This window comes from Castanea sativa, chromosome 4 (assembly GCF_040712315.1).
Source record: "Castanea sativa cultivar Marrone di Chiusa Pesio chromosome 4, ASM4071231v1".
In the NCBI taxonomy this organism is placed as follows: domain Eukaryota; kingdom Viridiplantae; phylum Streptophyta; class Magnoliopsida; order Fagales; family Fagaceae; genus Castanea; species Castanea sativa.
The window spans coordinates 11,097,568-11,115,835 of record NC_134016.1 but is presented as its reverse complement, the minus strand read 5'-3'; positions in this window follow the sequence as shown (position 1 = coordinate 11,115,835).

Below are 18,268 nucleotides of genomic sequence, written 5' to 3'. Positions count from 1 at the left end.
GGGTATATACACGAATTCCCAAATTTGTGAGAGACGAAAAAAATAAATAGAAAAATAACACATACAATACAATCACACAACACAATAAATTACGTAGTTTGATAATTTGCCCACATTCACAGATTTCTAGTGTTTTCACTATTTTTAGAGAAAAATACAAGATGCAGTAATACAATATTTCTTTCTCAAAACAACATAAACTCTAATATGAAACAACGGTATTTATATCCCACACATAGGATTTACAATGAGCTAAAAATAGGTAAAAAACTATAATTGACCTAAGCCTTCGCTTTATGGACTAAGTCTCAGAAAATCTCCTATTAAAAATAGTAACACTTTTATACCGGGCTGAGTTATAATCTAAATCAAACACAAACTAAACTCCACATAACCTAATAATATTAATTGCCCCCTAAGTATTCCTACTAATTATTTTCCCCTATAATTGTCAGAGAATCATTGAGGGAGATTCAACATTTAGGTCAATTCGTCTAACTAGAAATTCACTAAAAATAAAAAATAAAAAAAATAAAAAAAATCATGGTTTCTTAGAATTATGACAGGCATGAATCATTTCAAATCACGGGGGAAAGTTCAATGGTTTTACCAAAATATTATCTAAATTTGGAGGTCCTTTTTACATAAAGTTTTTTAATAAGTAGATTTTAGTTTAAAGATCCCTCTAGACCAGTAGACCTAGAGATTGTCTAATCTCATAATTTAAATTACCCATTTCATTTCATGAAATCTGAGAATAATATAATTTTTATAGCTTAAAATTAAAATCCTCTAATATTTAGGAACAGTTGTTTTTCCCCCCACAAAAAAATAAAATGTATCCTCCGACACGCATAGAGGAAGAATTATTCTTGGCATCTTTATTATTCTAAACAATATCCATCTACACCAAAATAAAATAATAATAATAATAATAATAATAATAATAATAACAACTACAACAACAATATGACAAAGGAAGATAACAGTAACACATTCTTATAACTGATTATGCACCAATTATAAATGAGAATAAATTAGGGCAAGAGCTGGTGTAAAAGGTGTATTTTATGCCAACCAATCCTGATCCGTCATGTCAGCAAAACAAATTAAATCAAATACACTCGCAACACAAAATTATAACCCAATTTAAATCCTTCAGCCCCTTTCAAACACAACACAACAAGGTCAAAGTCTTCAGACCAAATCAGACATGGAACATGGCAAAACCCAAATCTCATCTCCTCCTCCTCCTCACACCGGAGTTCCACCCCGTCACAGATGCCACTGCCCACGTTGTTTCTAGAGCTGGCGAAATTTTTTGGAGCTGATGCAAGTAATAGTGTTATTTGTTATTTACCCAAATTTTGGATTTCGAAATATTGATGGATTTTGGGTAATTTTTTGGAAATCAATCACTTGATTTGGTATGGATTTTGCTGTTTTTTGGTATTTTCATGGGGTTTGATTGGATTCAAGTGTTAGGTTCAAAACCTAAAGACCCTTCTCTTGCCAAATCTTGACCTTTGAGTTCATCGATTTTGTGTTTGAATTGGATGGGCAAGACGGGTGGTGAGTCAAGAACTGCTTGCTGGCTGACTCTGGATGTGGGTTTGGGGTTGATCCTTTGCCTCTTGGGTTTAGGTAGGGAAGACTTTTCTATCGATAGCACTGTTGCAGAGTAGTTAGAAATGACAATGGGTGAAGCAGAAGAGCTTCCCAAATGATGGGGTTTCTTTGGTGGAATGATTTTGAGCCGCAGGACTATCTTGGGTGCAGTAGAAGCCTCTATTTATGGTTCTTCTTGTAGTAGAGAAGCTTTCAATTCCAGACCTGCAATGGCAAAGGAGGTTGATCTGATGTGTTGGCGAGACAAGGAGTGAATTTGATTTAATTTGTTTTGTTGACATGGCGGGTCAGGATTGGCAGGTGTAAAACCTACCTTTTACTCCACCCAATTTATTCTCATTATAAATGCATGATTCTACTCCACAAGCACACAACAAACTTCAAATCTATACGTACGTCAATGCATAGTTTTAAAAATTGGTCCGGACCGGCCAATTCCACTAAAAACCGGATATCAATCCAGTCCAGTTATTCACACAAACTAAAAATTAACAAAAAACCAGAAAAACCCGTTAACTACTGGTTTAACCGTGAAACCCGAAAACCGGTCCGGTTTTGCAAATATTTGAAAAGGAGCTAAAACAGTGAATTTTTCTGCAAAAAATGCTACATTTTTCTTAGATCTGAAACGGTAGGAGCACAGCCACAACTACGATTTAGGCAAGGAGAGAGAGAGAGAGAGAGAAGGATCAATCATCAAAAATTGCATGTTCTATTACTCAGGACATAGTCCTCTCTGGCTCCGCCACTCTTCAAAATGCAAAGAGAGAAGTTGGATCTTTAAACTATATTGTTTTTGTGAGAAGCAAATAAAATAAAACAATGGGAGTAGAGGACTTACTAGACATAGTTTTTTTTGTCATTAATGTTGTATTCTTTTGAGAGGTAGATGAGTGGTGGATAATTAATGTTGTATTATTTTAAGAGGGTAGGTGACTAAGGTGAGCGGTGGGAAGTAGAAAATCGTGATTCTTGAGTGACACAGCTGCTGGCTTTACTTCTTATATATATATTATTACTGTAAGCGCACAATTGCACCTGGACCTAAAGATAGACGTGGGTTTAGGCCCAATGAGCCTTAAATAATGAGATTTGTAGAGTGTGGGCTTGAAACCTAGTTCTTATGGATATTAGATTACAAATGGAGGGCTAGATTGCCACTTCACACACAATCAAAGGGTAAAAACAGTGAGAAATCCTCCTCGGACGTAAGCCGAGGAAGTCTTATATTACTCTTCTTTCTTTGTATAGAAGCTTAAGATTGAAAATGAAGTCTACAATACTTTCTTTATTCCTCCTTTCTTTTTTTCGTTCCCCCCTTTCAATGCCCTTTCCTTTCCTTTTATATCATTCTTCTTCTTCCCTCCATCCTCCACGTGTAGCGCAAATTACCCTATTAGACACCTATCCCATCCACCACCCTATAGAAGTCTTCAAACGATAGCAAGAACGCTGACTTCTACTGTTCAGGGGTCATTTCCCCATTAATGCGGCCAGAGAGGTAGATGCAGAGTCTTTAATGTGGAGGTAACAGCCTTTTTCCCCAGATATTTCTATTACACCCTTGCATCTAGAGGGTGTTTAGATCACCCTCTTACCCTTCAGTTTTCCCAAAGTTCTGCCTTTAATCTTCTTATCCAGTCCCAGGGTTATTGCTGGGCTTGTCCGAGAAGACAGTCCTCCTCGGACACCTCCTCGAACCTTTACAGCGTAGACTAACTTGTGGGCCTGGAGGCCTTAATCAAAAACAAACTGGTATCCATCAATAAAGCCCCGAGCCCAAATGTTTATTCGGGAACTTTTACCTCCCACAATAGCCCCTCAAAACTTTATTTTTCTCGTCCATTCGAGGAGAGAAATAGAGTTTTGATCCGACCAGAATACCTCCCACACGCTTCGCAGACCGCCACACGTGTGCGGGTCCTTTCGTTCCCTAAAAAAATGCTTCTGAAGCTTTGAAATCCGGAATGTGTGCATTTATGACCGCAAGTTACACCCTGTTCCCCACATTCAACGGTGAGATGAACATCTAAGGGTCCAGGTTACCCCTTGAAAATTTAAGAGGGACAAATCTAATTTCGAGGCCGCCTCCCGCATGTCAAAACGCTTGGAAACCCGCGCCTCCATTCATTTCTTCAGAATTCAATCATATCAAAGCATCATTCATAGACTTTTCTCTCCAGAAACTCTTGAAGACTTGCATAACCAAACCCCGTAAGTTCTTGCTTTCTTTGCTCCTTCCTTCTCGGATTCTGTCCTCGGCTCCACTCTTAACTTCTTTCCTTCTCAAAACTTGTATTTTCACCTCTCTTAAATGGATAGATTCAAGTGCCTAGTAGATACCGATGCTGGTATGGAAGGGTTTAGGGCCAAATATCAAATTCCTAATAACGTAGGTCTAAAATACTGCCCGGTAGAAGCTGTAGGAGGCTCTAGAAAGATGGGGGAAGTTATCATTCCCATGATCGCCTTCATTGAAGGTGGAATGACTCTCCCTATGAGAAGTGTAACTAGGGAATACCTCCGCAACCATAGGATGTGCCCAGACCAGTGCGCACCAAATGTGTTTAGGGTTTTAGGAAGTGTCGACGCTCTAAATGAGCAGATGAGCTTGAACCTCACATGGCACGATGTTGCCTTCATGTACGAATGCCACAAACTTACAAAAGTAGGTTATTACATTAAGTCGCGGTCTAGTGTAGTTAGGTTGATCTCGTGTCTGCCCAAATCCAATAAAGGCATGAAGGACGACTACCTCATCGCCTCAGGGAACTGGTATGACGGTCCCCACAGCCCAGTCGAATGGGGTGATCCAGGTGTGACTTCTTAGGAATTAGATTTACTAACCCCTAATTCCATCCTACTACCTTTACCATTTTTTAACTTTTATCGCACATTGTTTCCCTTTGCTTTGATGTTTAGCACCATTCTGACCATGTCCTTCTACTCAGGCGTTTTTCCTTGCAGATAAACAACACGTGTGCCCCCGTCTCAGCTTTTGTAACGTCGCCAACCTGAACGGTGTTCTCCGATCGGAAGTCTTCGTGAGTGAAGATTTGCAAGTGAGAGCGGCACACTTGATATTAGGATATGACCCTATATCAACAGACTTCCAAGAGATAGAAAACGCGATTATCGCGGGGGACAGGCGACGCAGAAGGATAAACGTAGCAAGGCCGCACTTTCTCTCCGACCACGATGTTCCCGACGAACTAAATACCATCCTGTACACGCGCCCTATTGCGGTAATTCCACTCTCGGCACACTCCCGAACGACCACCGTCCCAAAAGAACAAGCCTCCTCGCCGCACTCGTGGATGAGGAGATAGACCAGTTCCATCTTGAGGACATTAAAAGGCCCCGAGGGAACCCGTTTGTCGTACTTTCGGACGAGGAGGACGAGCCCGTCGAGACTTTTGAGATTGTAGGTTTAGTAGTTTCCCGCCCTGACTCTAGCTCCGAAGAGGAAATGTTGGACGTGCTGAAAGGGCTAATGCACAAGAGGGGCGAAAGAGTCGCCAAAAAAGGAGCAGGGGGATCTCAAGTCCCTTTGTCCTTGCCACCACCCCATCGTCCATCCGATCCTAAGCCTCCCGTTGAGGAGCCCAAGAAGAAGAGGAAGGGAGAGGCCAAGGGGGCTGGTGGGGAAAGGCAGAAGAAGCTGAAACAACAGCAACAGCAACCCCAGTAGCAGAAATTGGACAAAGGCAAGGGACGTGCTTCTTCAGTAGAAAGCGGGGAGATAAGGGATCTTGCCGAAGTGCGCCGAGCACCGACTACCTGGTCTCCCGAGCTAAAACTGGACGGAGTACCAATCTCTTACAAGTCCAATATTAGGGCGTTCCAACAAGGCCATGCCCTCCACCTGGCCGATGCGTTAGAACGTCCCCTTCTGCTGCCTAAGGACATGGAGGCCCTGGAGAAGATGAGCCAACCCCATCTGTTCCTTTCACTAAAAAGGGACTTGGCCCTGGTAAGTTTCAAACTTTATCTTTACTTCCTTTTTCATTGCATCCAATTGCTAGTAGATAATTTTTATGCATCTGACCCTCTAATACTCGGTCACAGGCCGTCCAGGAAGTCTTTGCCACCGAGAAGTTCATGGAGGATTCTCGGAAGAAAGCTGGACTGGAGCTAGAGCTTCGGTTGGAAACTGAGAAGTCCCTAGGCCAGGCCCTCGCGGAGAACGAGAAGCTCACTTCTCAGCTGGCGAGCTTAAAAAGAGAAAGAGATGGCGCTGAGGCCAACCTGAGGACCACGAAGACCCAAGTGGAGGGGCAGCGCAAGCTTCTTCATCAAAGGGATGAAGAGCTATCCAAAGCTCAGCAGGTTCGCTCTGACTTTGAGAAGGAGCTTGCGAAGATGAAGGACGAGGCTCGTACCTTCAAAGGTTCGCTGGAGAACGCAAAGAAAGCAGCTTACGACGAAAGGGTGGCGGCCACAGAAAACCAGCTGACAGAGGAGTTCGCGGCTCTGTGTCGAGAATATTGCCAGCAGGTTTGGAGGGAAGCCTTAACTGCAGCAGGGATCCCCTCGACATCTGAGTTGAGGAGGCCCGAGAACATATGGCTTCCCCTGGACATACAGGAGATAGAAGAGCCTCCAACTGTAGCTCCTGCCCCTGAGACAGCTCTTTTTGCGCCCCCTTCAGTGATCCCAAAACCCATTCTAGCTCCTACAGAACTTACAAGTTCCAATAAAGAGAAGGAACAGGGTGAAGGTGATGAGAAGGCCCCAAGTCAAAGTGCTGAACCCATCATTCCCCCACCAACTACAGTGAACAAAGGAAAACAAGCCCTGTCTTCCTTTGAAATGGAACTAAAGAGTACTGAGGCCACCAGTACTTCCCAGCAAGACCCCCCTCCAAAAGCTTAGGGCCGAACCTAGGACTTTTTTTTTTTTTTTTGTTACGATTTCCTTTGTAATTTATATCAAGAACTATTAATGAAAATCTGTCTTGTTTGATCTTCATTTGAATTGTATTAATGTTATTTTTGTTTTTACCATAAGAGCTCTCATTAGCACACAAAGAAAGAATAAATGAGACAACTAACTCCAGTTCCAATAGTTGAACTATCGTAATCTTAAACAATAGTACACATGCTTAACTTGCGCTTTACAAATTACACCTTAAGAGTATAACATGTGCAACACAGTGATAATGCTTAACAAGCTAACTTAGAATTCAATTTAAGGCATGAAGTGACCAAAAATACTTCATCCAAATCTCAACATTAACACAAGATGGATTTTAGCTAACATTTCTAAAGCAAAGTGTTCAAGAACCAAACATAAACAAACTTTGTTTTGATCGTAAGTACGACATCAATTTGCACAAAGCATATGGGCCGAGAACTACGCATATCAACGTGATACTTAGAATTTGCTACTTAAAACGTTAATTTCGCTGAAGTATAGGATCCGAGGACCCTACATTACCAGCTTTCTGCTTGATGCTTAAGAATTAGTAACTCAAGACGTTAATTTCCCCCAAGTAGAAGGTCTATGGACCCGGCATAACTAAGGTTTTGTTTAACAAATGATAAGATATCAATTTCTACAAGGTATGTGGTCCGAGAACCATGCTTTATCAAGTTTCTGTTTGATACTTAATAATATATCAATTTTCACAAGGTATGTGGTCTGAGGACCATGCATTGCCAAGTTTCTGTTTGATACTTAAGAATTAGTAACTGAAGATGTTAATTTCCCCAAAGTAGAAGGTCTATGGACCCGACATAACTAAGGTTCTGTTTAACAAATGATAAGATATCAATTTCCACAAGGTATGTGGTCCGAGGACCATGCTTTACCAAGTTTCTGTTTGATACTTAATAATATATCAATTTCTACAAGGTATGTGGTCCGAGGACCATGCATTACCAAGTTTCTGTTTGATACTTAATAATATATCAATTTCCACAAGGTATGTGGTTCGAGGACCATGCATTACCAAGTTTCTGTTTGATACTTAAGAATTAGTAACTCAAGATGTTAATGTCCCCAAAGTAGAAGGTCTATGGACCCGGCATAACTAAGGTTTTGTTTAACAAATGATAAGATATCAATTTCCATAAGGTATGTGGTCCGAGGACCATGCTTTACCAAGTTTCTGTTTGATACTTAGGAATTAGTAACTCAAGATGTTAATTTCTCCAAAGTAGAAGGTTTATGGACCCGGCATAATTAAGGTTCTGTTTAACAAATGATAAGATATAAATTTCCACAAGGTATGTGGTTCGAGGACCATACTTTACAAAGTTTCTATTTGATACTTAATAATATATCAATTTCCACAAGGTATGTGGTCCGAGGACTATGCATTACCAAGTTTCTGTTTGATACTTAATAATATGTAAGTGACAAACCCAAACACATATTCATAAATTGAACCATGAATGATAAAAGTGCCTTTTATTAATAATAATACCTTCGAAGGTTGTTTATATTCCAGGGGCGTTGTACAATTTTTCATCTAGATCAGCTAGCCGATATGATCCTATGCCCGCTACAGAGATGATCCGATAGGGTCCTTCCCAATTGGGTCCGAGCTTTCCCCATGCTGGGTTTTTGGCAGTACCCACAACTTTTCTCAACACCAGATCCCCAGGCGTCAGCGGCCTTAGCTTTACGTGGGCGTCATACCCTCTTTTAAGGTTCTGCTGATAATAAGTCATTTGGACCATGGCGGCTTCTCGCTGTTCCTCAACTAAATCCAGGTCTTTCTCCAGGAGGCCACCATTACTTTTGGGACTAAAAGAGCTCGTCCTTAGGGTGGGGAAACCAGATTCTAAGGGTATCACGGCCTCGGCGCCGTAGGTCATAGAGAACGGTGTTTCTCCAATGGACCTGCGCAGTGTAGTTCGATACGTCCATAAGATGTGTGGTAACTCCTCTACCCATCTGCCCTTCGCGTCGTCTAGCCTTTTCTTGAGTCCACTGACTATGACCTTGTTGACGGCCTCGGCCTGCACATTTCCTTGAGGATAGGCTGGAGTGGAGTATCTGTTTATGATGCCCATGTCATTGCAATACTTCCTGAAAGCTCTATTATCAAATTGAACACTATTGTCCGAAATGATTGTGTGTGGTACCCCAAATCTAGTGATGATATTCTTCCAAATAAACTTCTTGGAATCAACGTTTCTAATATTTGCTAAAGGTTCAGCCTCGACCCATTTGGTGAAATAGTCGGTTCCCACAAGTAGCCACCGCTTGTTTCCTACAGCCCTCGGAAAAGGACCTACTATGTCCAATCCCCATTGAGCAAAGGGCCAAGGACTGGACAGAGGATTAAGGGTTCCTCTAGGCTGATGAATGTTGGGAGCGAACCTTTGGCACTTGTCACATTTTCTTGCATAATCCTGAGCTTCCCTCTGCATATTGGGCCACCAATATCCCTGAGTCAGAGCCCTATGGGCTAAGGACCTTCCCCCGGTATGGCTTCCACAAATTCCCTCATGCAATTCTTCCAAAAGTACCTCCGTTTACTCGGGGTGCACGCATAACAAGTATGGTCCAGAGAAAGAGCGTTTATACAGTTTCTGATCCTCAGATAGCCAGAAACGAGTGGCCTTTCGACGGATCTTATCTGCTTCAGACTTGTCCTCGAGAAGGATGTCGTTCTTAAAAAAAAGATACTACAGGGTCAATCCAGCTAGGTCGAGGTCTTATTAAATGGACTCGGGCGGCCTCGACAGTGGTCAGAGGGGGTTCTAGCAGGTCTTCCACGAGGATAATCCTAGGCAGACACTGAGCCGAGGACGTTACCAAGGTGGCCAATGAGTCTGCATGTGTGTTTCCACCTCTGGAAACATGAGAAAGGATAAAAGAATCAAATTTCGATTGTAAACACTTGACCTGGGTCAAATACTCCTGCATTCTTGGATCCCTAGCCTCCATGGTCCCCGTCACCTAGCCGACCACCAACTGAGAATCCGAGAACATATGAACTTGCTTTCCACCCATCCTATGCACCATGTCCATGCCGACCAAGACTGCTTCGTACTCGGCCTCGTTATTAGTCCCTGAGAACGCTAACCTCAAAGATTTTTCAAAGACAATTCCCTCAGGGGATATCAAAACAAGTCCGACGCCGAACCCCCTCTGGTTAGCTGCGCCATCAACGGACACGTTCCAAACCGACGGTCATTTGTTCGTAATCATGCCAACTGATTTCTCATCCATGTGTGATTCCTTCACAGTTTCTTCCAACAATGGTTTAGCAAACTCTGCCACCAAAACTGCAAGAACCTAGCCATTCACCGAGGTGCGTGGCATGTATTTGATATCAAAGGCCCCCAAAATAGTTCCCCATTTAGCCACCCTTCCAAAGTAGTCAGCACTGCGTAACACTAACTTGAGAGACAATTAGGTCAAAACTACAATGGTGTGGGACTGGAAATAGTGAGGAAGCTTCCGCGAGGCATAAACTACGGCTAGAAGTGCCTTCTCCAAAAGTAGGTAACGCACCTCGGCCTCATTCAAGGATTTACTGACATAGTAGACCGGTCTTTGCACCCCATCGTCATCCCTTATGAGGACCAGGCTGACCACATAGATTACCACTGCCAGATAAGCAAACAGGATCTCATCTACCTCAGGCCAAGACATAATTGGTGGCCGGGAAAGGTATTCCTTAAGTTGTTGGAAGGATACAACGCAGTCCTCGGACCATTAGAACCCTTTCCACTTATTCAACAGTTGGAAGAAATGCCTACACCTGTCAGCTGACCGAGAGATAAACCTACTAAGAGCAGCGATCATTTCGGTCAACTTCTGAACTTCTTTTGGATTCTAAGGTGGCTGCAAGCCTTGAATGGCTCTGACTTGTGCCGGGTTCACTTCTATCTCTCTATGAGTAACCATATAACCTAGGAACCTTCCAGAACCCACACCAAAAGAACACTTTGAGGCGTTAAGGTGCAGCTTGTACTTTCTAAGTACTTGAAAGGTGTCGTCCAAATCTTTCACGTGCGAAGGTATTGTCTTACTTTTCACTACCATATCGTCCATGTATACCTCAATGGTCTTCCCAAGCTGCAACTCAAACATTCTGGTCATCATTCTTTGGTACGTAGCCCCAACATTCTTCAATCCGAACGGCATAACCTTATAGTAATAGTTCCCTGTTGGAGTAATAAAAGCAGTCTACTCTTGATCCTCCGCTGCTAATGGAATTTGATGATAACCCTGGAATGCATCCAAAAAGCTCATCCGAGGATGTCCGACCGTGGCATCCACAAGCTGATCGATGCGTGGCATAGGGAACAAGTCTTTTGGGCAAGCTTTGTTTAATTCTGTAAAGTCCACACATACTCTCCACTTCCCGTTCTTCTTTTTCACCACGACCGTATGCGCCAACCACTCTGGGTAGAAAACTTCCTTTATAGCCCCGGCTCTCTTAAGCTTGAGCACTTCCTCTTTAACAGCCTTGGAATGCTCTTTAGAGGAACGCTGAGGCGGTTGCCTTCTAGGAACAATAGCAGGGTTGACGTTCAAATGGTGACAAATGAAGCTTGGGTCTATCCCCGGAGCCTTATAGGGATCCCAGGCAAAGACATCGATGTTGTCCTTCAAAAATTCCAACAACTCCATCTTCTCCTGGTATGGTAAACGTACGCCAACTTGAAAGAACCTTTCAGGATCATCAGCTATCAGAAATTTCTCCAAGTCTTCGCATGTAGCTTCCTCTGCTGTCACCGCGTCGGACGCATCCAAAGTCTTTAATTGCTATAATTCCTTAACAACTGAGGTCGAGAACTCCGTTCGGCCTGATGTAGTACTGCAGCCGATATGCATTGCCTGGCCATTGATTGGCTGCCTAAAATTTCTTCGATGTATTCCCCCGAAGGAAACTTTACCTTAACATGCAATGTGGAGGAGACAGTACCCAAAGCGTGCAACCAGGGCCTGACAAGAATGGCTGTGTATGGGGAATATACATCGACCACAATAAAATCCACCTCAACCGTTTCCGAGCCAGATTGCACGGGCAACCGAATTTGTCCCTTTGGTATAACAGCCTTTCCTTCAAAACTTATTAACGGCGAGTCGTAAGGGGTGAGATCCTCCAATTTCAATTTCAGCCCCTTAAATAAGTCAAGGTACATAATATCTGCCCCGTTGCCCGGATCAATCATCACCCTTCTGACGTCGTAATTGCCTATCCTCAAAGTGACTACCAAGGCGTCATCATGAGGTTGGATGGTCCCAGCCTTGTCCACCTCCGAAAATCCCAAAACGGGCAGATTCACTCTCAGCCTCTTCGGTCTCATGCTTGACTCCTCGGCCTGGGAGTGTGAAACTGCCAGCACCCTGGTGGGACATGAATCGGTCCTACCAGGTGCAGCGAAGATAACGTTTATCGTTCTCAAGGACGGCCGAGATGAATTATTCTTCTGATTATTCGAGCCAAACTGACTGCCTTGCTCGTTAGGTTGGTATAGGTGCTGCTTCAACTTCCCCTCGCTAACGAGCTGCTCTAGGTGGTTCCAGAGGGTCTGACACTTCTCGGTGGTATGACCTACATCCTGGTGGTACTGGCAAAAGAGATTCTAATTCCGCTTCGCAGGGTCCCCCGCCATCTTACTAGGCCATCTGAAGTAGGGTTCCTTACGAACTTTCTCCAGCAGCTGGTGCACTGGCTCTCGGAATACAGTACTAACAGCCTGAGGAGTTGCCAAGCTAAGCTGCCCTGAGTAATCTCTCCTCAGCTTATTGTTGTGATATTTGTCCAACCTGAAATCCCTTTTCTCCTGCGGGATAACCTTCGCCTTACCCTTACCCTGCTGTTGGTCTTTATCCACCCTCTTATACTCGTCAATGCGGTCCATAAGGCGACTTACATTTCGTACGGGCTTTTTGGTCAAGGATTTCCTTAAATCATGATCGGTGGGAAGTCCCACTTTAAAAGTATTAATATCCACCTCGTCAAAATCTCCATCTATCTCATTGAACATCTCCCAATACCTGTCGGAGTATGCTTTCAACGTCTCACCCTCCCTCATGGCCATAGATAAAAGTGAATCCAACGGCCGAGGAACTCTGCTGCATGTAATAAATCGTGACGCGAATGCTCTAGTAAGTTCTCCAAACGAATCGACGGACCTCGATTTTAGGCCATTGAACCATCTTATAGCAATAGGTCCCAAGCTAGAGGGGAAGACTTTGCACATCAAGGTCTCATTGTGAGAATGCACCACCATTCTCTGATTAAAGTGGCTCACATGTTCCACCGGGTCTGTCCGGCCGTTATAAATGGTGAAGGTGGGCTGAGTGAACCGCCTGGGGAGCCTCCCATTCTCAATCCTACGCGAGAATGGCGATTTGGAGAGTTGGTGTAACACCCGGCTCATAGCATCGTTCCCCAAGCCTCTGGAGGGGAGCTTCTTATGCCTACGACCTACTAGGTCACCCTCTTCGCGAGAGGAAGTTTTGCTGGGAGGCGACCACGACCTTGAATTGTAACTACTTCCCCGGGATTCTCCAGAAGAGGGATTAGACGGGGGTGAAGCACGCCTTCGTCTGACGTGGCGCAGCTTCTTCTTGAGGTGGTTTATCTCCCTCTGCATGGCCTTAGCATCATCTTCATGGGTGGCACTGCCCCCACCGTGAGTATGACTTGCGCCAGGGTATACAGTGTGAACGCTTCCCTCTCGATCCCTCCGGCGCTCAAGACGTTCGAAAAGATCTTCAGGCTGCGATCCCTGAGATTCTGCATGGTGTGAGCCTAAGCCTGCCATGGTGTTCCAGTTCCTTTAACACTAGACTTCCCATAGACGGCGCCAATTGTAAGCGCACAATTGCACCTGGCCCCAAAGATAGATGTGGGCTCAGGCCCAATGAGCCTTAAACAATGAGATTTGTAGAGTGTGAGCTTGAAACCTAGTTCTTATGGATATTGGATTACAAATGGAGGGCTAGATTGCCACTTCACACACAATCAAAGGGTAAAAACAGTGAGAAATCCTCCTCGGACGTAAGCCAAGGAAGTCTTATATTACTCTTCTTTCTTTGTATAGTAGCTTAAGATTGAAAATGAAGTCTACAATACTTTCTTTATTCCTCCTTTCTTTTTCGTTCCCCCCTTTCAATGCCCTTTCCTTTCCTTTTATATCATTCTTCTTCTTCCCTCCATCCTCCACGTGTAGCGCAAATTACCCTATTAGACACCTGTCCCATCCACCACTCTCTGAAAGTCTTCAAACGATAGCAAGAAGGCTGACTTCTACTGTTCAGGGGTCATTTCTCCATTAATGCGGCCAGGGAGGTAGATGCAGGGTCTTTAATGTGGAGGTAGCAGCCTTTTTCCCCAAATATTTCTATTACACCCTTGCATCTAGAGGGTGTTTAGATCACCCTCTTACCTTTCAGTTTTCCTAGAGTTCTGCTTTTAATCTTCTTAGCCAGTCCCAGGGTCATTGTTGGGCTTGTCCGAGAAGATAGTCCTCCTCGGACACCTCCTCGGACCTTTACAGCGTAGACTAACTTGTGGGCCTAGAGGCCTTAACAAAAAACAAACTGGTATCCATCAATAAAGCCCCGAGCCCAAATGTTTATTCGGGAACTTTTACCTCCCACAATTACTTTTGAATTTATATTAGTGGTTGAGGGTGGAATATTAGGAAAATGTTAGGGCTATCATTTTTTACACAACTTGTTCATGTGATTAGTAGTAAATAGTAAAGTAAAAGTGGTGGGTCCACGACTCTACCACTCACAACTTGCTATATAAGCAAATTATGACAAAATTTGTGGTTCTAACATTACTGAGAATACAATTTTTTTAAAAGAAATATAAAATAATATTTACATTTTAAATTGTAACTTTATAAGTCATTAGTATCTAATTGTGTACCATTTATTTTACAGTATAAAAGTATCTATAAAAAAAAAAAAAACTTATCAAATCAAATTAAATTTTATTTGAGGGGAGTCCAATTAAATCTATAATTTTCAATTATATTGTAAAAGATCATAGGGGGATAATTGTTATAAAATAATTATCATTTTTGTAATGTTTATTTATTGTTTATCCTTATTTAGTATAAGACATGAATATTTGAAAACTCTTTTTAATATTATATATATTTATTAAATATGATAAGTTATTAATATTATATATTTATTTAATTTTTAAATTTATTAATTAAATTATTTATGACGTTACCGGTTGGACCTTCAGTCGATCCCGGTCAAACTAGATAACTGAGAACCACTCCTCTTTCTGGTTCTTTGACCGGTCTGGTTTTTAAAACTATGCTTCGATGAACTTCTATAGCCATTATGTATGTCCTGCAAAGAAAGAAAGCAAAGGAGGTAATATTAATTAGATGATGGATTTTTTTAATAAATAAAATAAGTAAAGTAAAGCATCCCCCCCCCCCCCCCCCCCAAAAAAAACAAGGCTGTTAAGTACCTAACAATAACTTACAGAAAGTATCAGCCTTAATTCTTTCAGTATGATGGTAAAAAATACACATAAATTTGAATGTAATGTATATGCCTAATATTTTCTTCTGCAACTCTTAAGGCTGTTATGACAGAAATAACGAATTAATTGGCCACTCAAGGCTCTTATTAAGCAAGAGAGGCCATTCTGAGATGTAGTTTTGGCTTATTTATTGAAACCTACTCCTATGGCTTGTGAAGTGAAAGGAATAGATAAATGAAAAGCAAGCAACAAACTTTTGGTTCAATGGAAACAAAGAAGATTAAAGATAAACCATATGCATATGTTTTCATATAAATATTAAAATGAATCATTTTTCAAAAAGTATTTTCTATAAAATTATCTCATTTTTCTATGTTTGGTAGCAATCTTAAATGAATTAAAAAACAATCCCCTAACTTCCCATTTGTAGCTTACTATGAGATAAATTTTTTTCCAAAAAAATTTAGTGAAAAACAATCTCTAAAAATAAATCATACTTTTTCTATTGAGCAAAGATAATTTTTCCTTAACTTATTTTTTTCTAATATTACTAAACACTGAAAAACATGGAAAACTATCTTTATACAACATTTTCCATAGAAATAGATAGAGTGTAAATATACCCAATAATCTTCTATTATGGATAGAAGGTGGTAGCTTAGCTAATTTTATTGGACCACTTCTTTTCTATCATCTATATCTTTTGCAAGTCAACTTGACTTGTAAGAGAAGGAAACTACCATTTGCAAACAAGGAATGACTTTTTCCACACCATCCTTTCTCACATAATGAATCCTACCAGAAGTCCAACCGGGAGGTGAGTGGAAACAACCATTTCTCTTATGGAAATAGTGCAACCTTATCTCTTCCAAGTGTAGACAATCTAGTTAGCTTTCACTACAAAAAAAAATGTCTGTTACAATAAAAAAATTGTTACAATAACTATAAAGTCATTGCAATACCTTATTGCAATGACGAAATAGTTGTTGTGAGCCATCGTAATAAACTCTGAAGCAGTAGGTTTATACAATACAAGATCTCGTTGCAATAAAATATTTTGATGTGAAATAACTAGTTACTTATTGCAATAACATATATTAACATAAAATAAGGTTTAGCTATTACAACAACACATTTAGATGTAACAAGGCAATTCTAACAACAATCTTAAATTGATGTAAAACATTTAAGTTACTATTACAACAACAAAAAAACAAAAAAAAAAAACCCCACAGACGCAATAGTATATATATTACCCCCAATTTTTTTTTTTTTTTTGCAATAGTACTTTTTGTAACAAGTCTTTTTTCACCTATTACAACAATATATTTTGATGTGAAATAAGTGATTACTTATTGCAACAACATATTTTAACATAAAATAATGTTTAACTATTACAACAACACATTCAGATGTAACAAGGTAATTCTTGCAACAATCTTAAATTAAAGTAATAAATTTAAGTTACTATTACAATAAAAAACAATCCATGCAATAGTATATATATTACCCAATTATTTTTGTTGTTGTAATAGTACTTGTTGTAACAAGTCTTTTTTCTTGTAGTGTTTGAAGCAAATGATATTTGTGAGTCTCTGAAATACTTATATTGCCATGAAAATTTCAGGCATATAAAGACACGCATAAAAATCTCCACGCACACAGATGAGGTAATTAGCTTTGTCCTATATTATAAATTGGAACTTTATCATTATTGCATTGGTCCTCTCTAGGTGTAATCACAATCAAACTCTAATAAGATCTTAAGAATATATCAAATTTTAAAGATCAAATCTAGGTCAATATGATAATCAAATCTGTGATTTAGATGCAAAACTAACCCACGACAACCCTAGTGTGCCCCACTAAAATAACTAAATCTATAAGAGGAATAACCTATTGCATAGAAAGAATTCAATACAGACCATCCTTAATACAACCAGCTATCAAAGAAATAAGAACTTCAGATTCTAGAAAGGAATTGAAATTTTTTCTTAATTGACCTCCACAAGGTGATTTCAAATGATCACCAATTTTTTTATTTATTGAGAATTACATTCAATGGGTCTTGATTTTTGATCCCACATCTACACCCTTCATCTTGTTCTTACGAGATGAGCTCTGGGGACGAAGAACGATTCAATGCTCCTTGGCCAAAGGTCAAGCAAAACAAAATACGGGATGAATTTTACAAATGTTTTTTTTTTTTTTTTTTTTTCTATTTTACCAAACTGGTGTTGTAAAACTATAAGAACTTACATTTTCAATTTTACACAACTATTTTTTAAAAACACCCAAATCATATTATTTATTTTATGCTATTTATTTATTAATTTTTTAATACTTTCTCAAATCAAATCTCTCTCTCTCTCTCAAAAAGTATTAAAAATAAATTTGCATGTGAATAGTAAATTTGCATATTCTACCATTCTGTATCACACTATGATTCTTGTGATACAAGACAAAACACAATCAAGGGTGTGTTGCCGTGCGTGAGAAGCTTTTCCCTTCTTTTGGTTTCAAGGCAGCTTCCTTCTGACTTATTGCCTTTCTGCTGTGTTTTTTATTCCCGTTAGGAGGGCCAAAACATTTAAAGAGGATTCATACTAAGCTGTTTTTTTTTTGTTTTTTGAATAAGGGTTAGCGCTAGCCAATAGTTAATACTTTAGAAAGCACCTTAGCAATTACCAGTAAGGCCTCCTCCCTCTAGTATCTATGAGATTTTTTTTGGAGGAGTTGGGGCAAGCTCTGCCTTGGATCGTATCCATTATAAATAAAATAAAAAATAAAAAAAACTCTCTAATGGGGTCGCACAAAACCCATTAAAGTCCCTAACCCACAAACTCAAGTTAATAGCCCAATTATGTTGCTTGCATCCTATTGATGAGTGCATAATCATGTAACTGTGATGTATTAATTGGACTTTGAAAATTCATTTTTAATGTCTCTAACGAGCTTTAATAAGTTTTAGTATAGTATTTTATTAAGGGTCATGTTAATAGGTGTCATTAGGACAATTGTTAATAAACTATATTAATAAAGTTTTGATATTACTTTTATAGAAAATACAAAAAGTTGTCAATAAAATTAAATACTTTAACATTTTCTCATATAATATGAAAAAAAAAAAGTTCCTAAACCAATGCATTTAAGGCATACTTTAACATTTACCTTTTATTAATTGAAATAATAAGTAAAAATTCA